This window comes from Cherax quadricarinatus, chromosome 74 (genome assembly GCF_038502225.1).
Source record: "Cherax quadricarinatus isolate ZL_2023a chromosome 74, ASM3850222v1, whole genome shotgun sequence".
In the NCBI taxonomy this organism is placed as follows: domain Eukaryota; kingdom Metazoa; phylum Arthropoda; class Malacostraca; order Decapoda; family Parastacidae; genus Cherax; species Cherax quadricarinatus.
Genome location: NC_091365.1, coordinates 13,261,622 through 13,270,020, shown reverse-complemented (window position 1 = coordinate 13,270,020; position 8,399 = coordinate 13,261,622). Strand labels below are relative to the sequence as shown.

The 8,399-nt window shown below is 44.0% G+C and overlaps 1 long non-coding RNA gene across 1 annotated transcript in view; it reads right to left on the bottom strand.

The window, feature by feature from the left end:
* Positions 1-8,290: 8,290 nt before the first annotated feature.
* Positions 8,291-8,399, bottom strand: part of LOC128700129 (uncharacterized) — a 12,931-nt gene continuing 12,822 nt past the window's right edge. Inside the window, exon 3 of the long non-coding RNA XR_008408723.2 lies at positions 8,291-8,399. This exon is cut by the window's right edge and continues 23 nt beyond it. This is a non-coding gene — a long non-coding RNA (uncharacterized lncRNA).

The following is an 8,399-nucleotide window of genomic DNA, read 5'->3' as shown; positions in this document are numbered from 1 at the left end:
ACACAACAAAGAACCCTCCACCCCTTTTTTCACATGGATTTACAAAGTTAGGTTAAGGTTCCCAACTTTATTTACAAGCTAAGAGCTGTTACCTACATCAGCTCATTTGAAAGACTTATATTGCTATGAGGCAAATAGAGAACGGGATGAAGTTAGTCTGTCTCTCTCTCTCTCTCTCTCTCTCTCTCTCTCTCTCTCTCTCTCATATGCATACACCTTCCTTGTGTAAGCATATACAATATGTTGAAAGTTTTCCAAATCCCGAAAGATTAGATTACAAAGTTAAAGTGCTGACTGGCGTGTCCTGTCAATCTATGGATCTTGTAACGAAAGAAAACTTTTCCAGACCTTGTCTCAGTGGATAGCAGATGCTCAAGTCTTCAGACTGGCCCGGGTGAGCAGGACAACACACATACTTGGACAAACACAACGACAGTGCCAGGAAATTAAAAGGAACGCAGTCTGAGGGAGAAACCTGCAAGTGTCCTGGGGAAGGAAGAGGAAAAGGAGGAGGTAACATCATTATATGTTTTCTTTCTTTTCTAGAAAAGTTGCAGTGTTGAATGCTATGCATGATTGCAATTTCAGTTGTAAAAAAACTCGTAAAGGTAGAAAATCTCCAAAGGAAGTATGACCATTAACTGAAACAAGGACCGCATTAGCCAGGTTGTGATGACTTTGTTGGCCTGCTAGCAGCAACCAGCTGATTGATCAGGCAGTCATCTATGAAATCTAGCCTTAGGCAGGGGTTCAAGAGTAGATAAACCTTTGAAGCCTGTCACAGGTATGCCTGAGGTACTAAGGATGCCTTAGAATCTAGACCTGACTGTAAAGGTTTTTCTCCCCTTTGTTTCGTAACTTAATGAATATTTTTCTAGTCACCTGAAAATTACAACACTTCTTTTATCATATCAGTCGTCTCCCGCTAAGGTAATATTACTCAAAGAAGAAAACATATTCACCGTTACTCATTCAGTAGCTGTCTTGCCAGAAGTGCGCGTACATCAGACACTGCAACAACCTCCTCCCTCCCTCAGAGTGCGAGTACTGTACTTCCCGCCTCCAGACTCGTGCCCAGCTAATTGGTAACTCGAAATCCCTTCATAACTGGCTTATAGGTGAGCAATAGTTTAAGAAGAAACGTGAGTGAACAGCTCATACTAGAGCTTTATTAAGACGATGGTGAGCTCAAGAGAGAGAAACAATGTCACAACTGCTTGTACTGCACCTGCGCTTTGTTTAAACCATTTTGAAATGTTTCCTTGCTTGTACTCCAACACCACATCCATTCCCAAATATCTAAACAATTTCCCCTTCCTTTTTTTTTTTAAGTATGATCATAAAATGAAACTGAGCAGAGTATTTCTCTGCAGGCCTTGTTGGGTACATTTTTTTCTTTTTGATGAGGGTCAGGAGGAAGTATAACAAACACAAGTAATTTCGAAGGCTTGCAGCACATGACCAACCAAGACACCAGCAAGAAGTGCAAGAAGGCAAGAAGTCTGAGGAATTAGACACCAGAAGATAGTTTTTGATATACTTATAATCCCACCACCAAAATGATTATACAGGTATTTACACTATGTACAGTAGTAAGAACCAGTGCACCATAACACAAGTAAAGACTGAAGACAGTATGAGTACTGAATGCTGCAACTATGAACTCTTATACGGAGGACAGATCTTAGTAGTGAAGCTAATACCTGACTCATCACATCGCTATGCTGTCTATATATACACTCGTGTACTCTCTACTGAGGTATATCTGCTTATGGCTTCATAAAGCCCATTGTATGGGATAAACGTAGTCAATAGAGGATCTCATTATACTGCATTTGTGTCTAATTTTCCTCCGTAGGCGGGAGAGATTGGATTCGAGATAAAACTTGTCTAGTATAGGCCAGGAAGCCTCCTGCTGTGTTCCTCCACATTTATGTTAAGTATCTTGAGGCTCATAAGACTTAAGCCCAGCCAGCCTTAGCGTGCAAGGTAGCTTCACCTGTCGAGTCTCTCTTTCCCTCCATCATTGTCAACAAATAGAAACTACTGAAACACCAGCATTATCCCCATATTCAAAAGGTGCACTAGTTTGGAGAAATGAATTGTCGCGCCTTCAAGATTAACTAGTGATGAAAGGGCTCAAGTGTATACTGCAAACGTCTTTACTGAATACGTTTCGGTCATGGAATGTTGGACGTTCTAAATGACTCAAGAGAATGAGAAAACTCATTATACTATATATATATATATATATATATATATATATATATATATATATATATATATATATATATATATATATATATATAATGGAGAAAGCAGGTAATACGTTAATATCAGATAAAGGCATCACGTCATCTAATTACTATGTCATGCGGCGCCAGGGAATCAGTGTGTTATATCACAAGAACATTTAAGAAGAAGAATTAGGTATGTGCAACATCTGGATATCTTTATTTGTAGACGTTTCGCCCTCAAGTGGCTTTACCAGTGCAAATTCAAGGACATAATAGAAAAACTTTAGAACTATATGCAAAAGATGAGATAATCAGTCCCTGGAGGAATCTGTAGCAAAGGCATGAAGACTATATACCGTTCATAAACATAAGAAAGGAGGAACACTGCAGCAGGCCTACTGGCCCGTACTAGGCAGGTCTTAAGCACTTTTCATATGTGCAAAAGCAGCTCTTTGTTCTTCGATGTTGGAAGTAACAATTATAGACGCTTCATTACAGATACGTCTATCAGTGTTGGATTTTCTATAGATCACCTCGGCTTTGTTCCAGTGCATGATATGGATCCTTTAGATATGAACAAGACAAAAGAATTGTTAAGTAAAAGGACATAAGTGCAACTAATGTGACATTTTATTGTGGCAACGTTTCGCTCTCCAGGAGAGCGAAAAGTTGCCACAATAAAATGTCAACATTAGTTGCCCTTGTGCCCCTTTACCTAACATATTGCCGGTAATTCTACCAAATTTAATAAAAGAACCCAATGCCTTTCTTGGGTTATCCTGGGTGGATAACCAACCGGGGTTAAAAATCCGAACGAAATCCCGTTTCTTCGACGCATTTCAGTGTTCTCTGTTCCGTGTGCAAATATTTCTCCTTCTCTCCTAGGTGTATCGTGTTGCAACCCCTTCCTCAAATCTAATGGTTATGATTATAACTACTAATTTTTAAAGGGGTGGATCGGTAAGCCAGCGGAATGCCTCGGTCAGATGACCAAGAGCTCCAGCTTCGGATCATCTGTCATGTTTCCTGACAAACTTTACGTAACCTAAGTTTCCACAAGACACAGTGTATACTCACCCGCCTCCCTCTTGCGTTTGTTATAGGTATCTTTTTTTTCTGGTGAGGAATTTGATAAAAGACGTGGCCACAATAACTACGCAAATGTTTCTCGATAATTTACAAGACTCTGGGATTACCAATGGTGGCGTTACGGACAGAGTTGAGCGTATCCACAGCTCCGTGTTTGCGTTACGGACAGAGTTGAGCGTATCCATAGCTCCGTGTTTGCGTTACGGACAGAGTTGAGCGTATCCACAGCTCCGTGTTTGCGCTACGGACAGAGTTGAGCGTATCCACAGCTCCGTGTTTGCGTTACGGACAGAGTTGAGCGTATCCACAGCTCCGTGTTTGCGTTACGGACAAAGTTGAGCGTATCCATAGCTCTGTGTTTGCAGTCTTGTATAAGTAAGGAGGGAAGTGCAAGCCTTCACAGGTTTCGGTAATGAGTAAAATCATCTTCATTTAGGGGTTTACTGTCAACTCTGATGGAAAGCCTGTGGTCAGTTATCAGCATAGATAACCGTAGTGTTGCGAGACGTTGTAATTACGTTTCACAGTGAGATGTAAAAGCCTCAAGTCTAGCGATAGGTGAAACGTCGTAATAACGTCCCACTGTGGATGAAAAGTCGTAATAAAGTCCCTTGTAGGTGAAACGTCGTAATAAAGCCCCATTTGAGTGAAACACATAATAAACCCTTGTGGATTAAATTTATTGATAAAAGCACAAACATCGGGTGAAATGTGCCAACAAAACCTCATTTGGATAAGTTTCACAAACCCTCACCATTGGTGAAACGTTGCAATAAAGAACACTGCGAGGAGAGCATCTCAGCAAAGCCCCACTATGAGTGATACGTCGTAATCAAAACCCACTGCGGGTAAAACGTCGCAATGAAACCCTACTGTAGGTGATACGTCTGAAAGCTTCAAAAGTGGGTGAAATGTGATATTGCTTCACTGTGGCTGTAACGATGCAATAAAACCCAGTGTGTGTGTGTGTGTGTGTGTGTGTGTGTGTGTGTGTGTGTGTGTGTGTGTGTGTGTGTGTGAGAGAGAGAGAGAGAGAGAGAGAAACATAACAACGAAGCCCTCCCCCCCACAAAGGGTGAAACGTCGAAATCCACCCCCCCCCCTCTATAGACGAAATGTTGCAACAAACTACCAAGGTGAGCGAAACATCAGAATAATTCCCCACTGTCAGTGAAACGTCATAATAAACCCATATATCATGTATGACACAACAGTGAAGTCCCACCATGGGTGAAACGTCGTAAAATAAAGACTTTCCCACTTCAAAGTGTCTTTGAAATTACAAAAAAAAAAAAAAAAATTAGAAAGACGGAGATGGATGCTGGTAGCATCAAAATATTTTTTTTTGCCGACCATTGATGAGGCGAGAAATGTTGTTATCGGCTGTAAATCTCTCTCTCAGGGATGAACCTCGTCCATAACTCTCGCATCTCCTCATATATCATGCACAAGCCACGAGAAAACACGGGAAATGGGCAGCAACGTACTGGAGAAATGGACTGAGAAGCAGAGACAACACGTGTTAGCATAAGAATGGTGGTAGCTGAAGGATGGTAGTGAGCTGAAGGATGGTAGCTGAAGGATGGTAGTGAGCTGAAGGATGGTAGCTGAAGGATGGTAGTGAGCTGAAGGATGGTAGCGAGCTGAAAGATGGTAGCTTAATTTCATCCTGTCGGTATTATATACAATTCTTGTACTACTACTACTACTACTACTACTACTACTACTACCACCTCTTCCTGCCTATATATAGCCGTCCTGCTCCACCTCTGTTAGTGTGACTTTGTCAATGGTCCAAGTCGGACCGAAACGTCGTCGTAAGCTTCTCTCTTTTATGTGCGGGTTATTTGTGTATCGTTCCAGTCACGGTATTGTGCCTTTTTGTTATTTATGGTAGCTGAAGGATGGTAGCTGAAGGATGGTAGTGAGCTGAAGGATGGTAGCTGAAGGATGGTAGTGAGCTGAAGGATGGTAGCTGAAGGATGGTAGTGAGCTGAAGGATGGTAGCTGAAGGATGGTAGTGAGCTGAAGGATGGTAGCTGAAGGATGGTAGTGAGCCGAAGGATGGTAGTGAGCTGAAGGATGGTAGTGAGCTGAAGGATGGTAGTGAGCTGAAGGATGGTAGCTGAAGGATGGTAGTTAGCTGAAGGATGGTAGTGAGCTGAAGGATGGTAGTTAGCTGAAGGATGGTAGTGAGCTGAAGGATGGTAGTGAGCTGAAGGATGGTAGTGAGCTGAAGGATGGTAGTTAGCTGAAGGATGGTAGTGAGCTCAAGGATGGTAGTGAGCTCAAGGATGGTAGTGAGCTCAAGGATGGTAGTGAGCTCAAGGATGGTAGTGAGCTGAAGGATGGTAGTGAGCTGAAGGATGGTAGTGATCTGAAGGATGGTAGTTAGCTGAAGGATGGTAGTTAGCTGAAGGATGGTAGTGAGCTGAAGGATGGTAGTGAGAAGGATGGTAGTGAGAAGGATGGTAGTGAGAAGGATGGTAGTGAGCTGAAGGATGGTAGTGAGCTGAAGGATGGTAGTGAGCTGAAGAATGGTAGTGAGCTGAAGGATGGTAGTGAGCTGAAGGATGGTAGTGAGCTGAAGGATGGTAGTGAGCTGAAGGATGGTAGGTAGCTGAAGGATGGTAGGTAGCTGAAGGATTGTAGTTAGCTGAAGGATGGTAGTGAGCTGAAGGATGGTAGTGAGCTGAAGGATGGTAGTGAGCTGAAGGATGGTAGTAAGCTGAGGGATGGTAGTGAGCTGAAGGATGGTAGTGAGCTGAAGGATGGTAGTGAGCTGAAGGATGGTAGTGAGCTGAAGGATGGTAGTGAGCTGAAGGATGGTAGCTGAAGGATGGTAGTGAGCTGAAGGATGGTAGTGAGCTGAAGAATGGTAGTTAGCTGAAGGATGGTAGTGAGCTGAAGGATGGTAGTGAGCTGAAGGATGGTAGCGAGCTGAAGGATGGTAGTGAGCTGAAGGATGGTAGTGAGCTGAAGGATGGTAGTGAGCTGAAGGATGGTAGCGAGCTGAAGGATGGTAGTGAGCTGAAGGATGGTAGTGAGCTGAAGGATGGTAGTTAGCTGAAGGATGGTAGTGAGCTGAAGGATGGTAGTAAGCTGAGGGATGGTAGTGAGCTGAAGGATGGTAGTGAGCTGAAGGATGGTAGTAAGCTGAGGGATGGTAGTGAGCTGAAGGATGGTAGTTAGCTGAGGGATGGTAGTGAGCTGAAGGATGGTAGTTAGCTGAAGGATGGTAGTGAGTTGAAGGATGGTAGTGAGCTGAAGGATGGTAGTTAGCTGAAGGATGGTAGTGAGCTGAAGGATGGTAGTTAGCTGAAGGATGGTAGTTAGCTGAAGGATGGTAGTGAGCTGAAGGATGGTAGTGAGCTGAAGGATGGTAGTGAGCTGAAGGATGGTAGTGAGCTGAAGGATGGTAGCGAGCTGAAGGATGGTAGTGAACTGAAGGATGGTAGCGAGCTGAAGAATTGTAGCTGAAGGATGGTAGTGAGCTGAAGGATGGTAGTGAGCTGAAGGATGGTAGTGAGCTGAAGGATGGTAGTGAGCTGAAGAATGGTAGTGAGCTGAAGGATGGTAGTTAGCTGAAGGATGGTAGTGAGCTGAAGGATGGTAGCGAGCTGAAGGATGGTAGCGAGCTGAAGGATGGTAGTGAGCTGAAGGATGGTAGCGAGCTGAAGAATTGTAGTTAGCTGAAGGATGGTAGTGAGCTGAAGGATGGTAGTGAGCTGAAGGATGGTAGTGAGCTGAAGGATGGTAGTAAGCTGAGGGATGGTAGTAAGCTGAGGGATGGTAGTGAGCTGAGGGATGGTAGTGAGCTGAAGGATGGTAGTGAGTTGAAGGATGGTAGTGAGCTGAAGGATGGTAGTGAGCTGAAGGATGGTAGTTGGCTGAAGGATGGTAGTGAGCTGAAGGATGGTAGTGAGCTGAAGGATGGTAGTTAGCTGAAGGATGGTAGTTAGCTGAAGGATGGTAGTGAGCTGAAGGATGGTAGTGAGCTGAAGGATGGTAGTGAGCTGAAGGATGGTAGTGAGCTGAAGGATGGTAGTGAGCTGAAGGATGGTAGTTAGCTGAAGGATGGTAGTGAGCTGAAGGATGGTAGCGAGCTGAAGGATGGTAGCGAGCTGAAGGATGGTAGTGAGCTGAAGGATGGTAGCGAGCTGAAGAATTGTAGTTAGCTGAAGGATAGTAGTGAGCTGAAGGATGGTAGTGAGCTGAAGGATGGTAGTGAGCTGAAGGATCGTAGTGAGCTGAAGGATGGTAGTAAGCTGAGGGATGGTAGTGAGCTGAAGGATGGTAGTGAGCTGAAGGATGGTAGTGAGCTGAAGGATGGTAGTTAGCTGAAGGATGGTAGTAAGCTGAGGGATGGTAGTGAGCTGAAGGATGGTAGTGAGCTGAAGGATGGTAGTGAGCTGAAGGATGGTAGTTGGCTGAAGGATGGTAGTGAGCTGAAGGATGGTAGTTAGCTGAAGGATGGTAGTTAGCTGAAGGATGGTAGTGAGCTGAAGGATTGTAGTGAGCTGAAGGATGGTAGTGAGCTGAAGGATGGTAGTGAGCTGAAGGATGGTAGTAAGCTGAAGGATGGAAGTGAGCTGAAGGATGGTAGTGAGCTGAAGGATGGTAGTAAGCTGAAGGATGGTAGTGAGCTGAAGGATGGTAGTGAGCTGAAGGATGGTAGTGAGCTGAAGGATGGTAGTGAGCTGAAGGATGGTAGTGAGCTGAAGGATGGTAGTGAGCTGAAGGATGGTAGTAGCAGAACAATGGTAGCATCAACTGGATGGTAGTAACAGAAGGCTGGTAGTAACAGAAAGTAACAGAAGATTGTTCAGTTTATAAAGATTGGATGCGCAATGAACATGTGCATTCCTAGTCTCGCAATCTACTTTCTGCCCTCATCCTGTGTTGTATTACTGACTGTGACACATAACGTGCTAAAACTTAAGAGTCGTGATCACGTACCATAATTAAAGAGTTAGCAGGAGCGTAAGGGTGTGAAGGATGTTGTCCATCAGTTGCGCCTCACCTCTACGCTATGTATCGGCAGCCTGGCGCTACCGGTAACCCTGTTTTTGT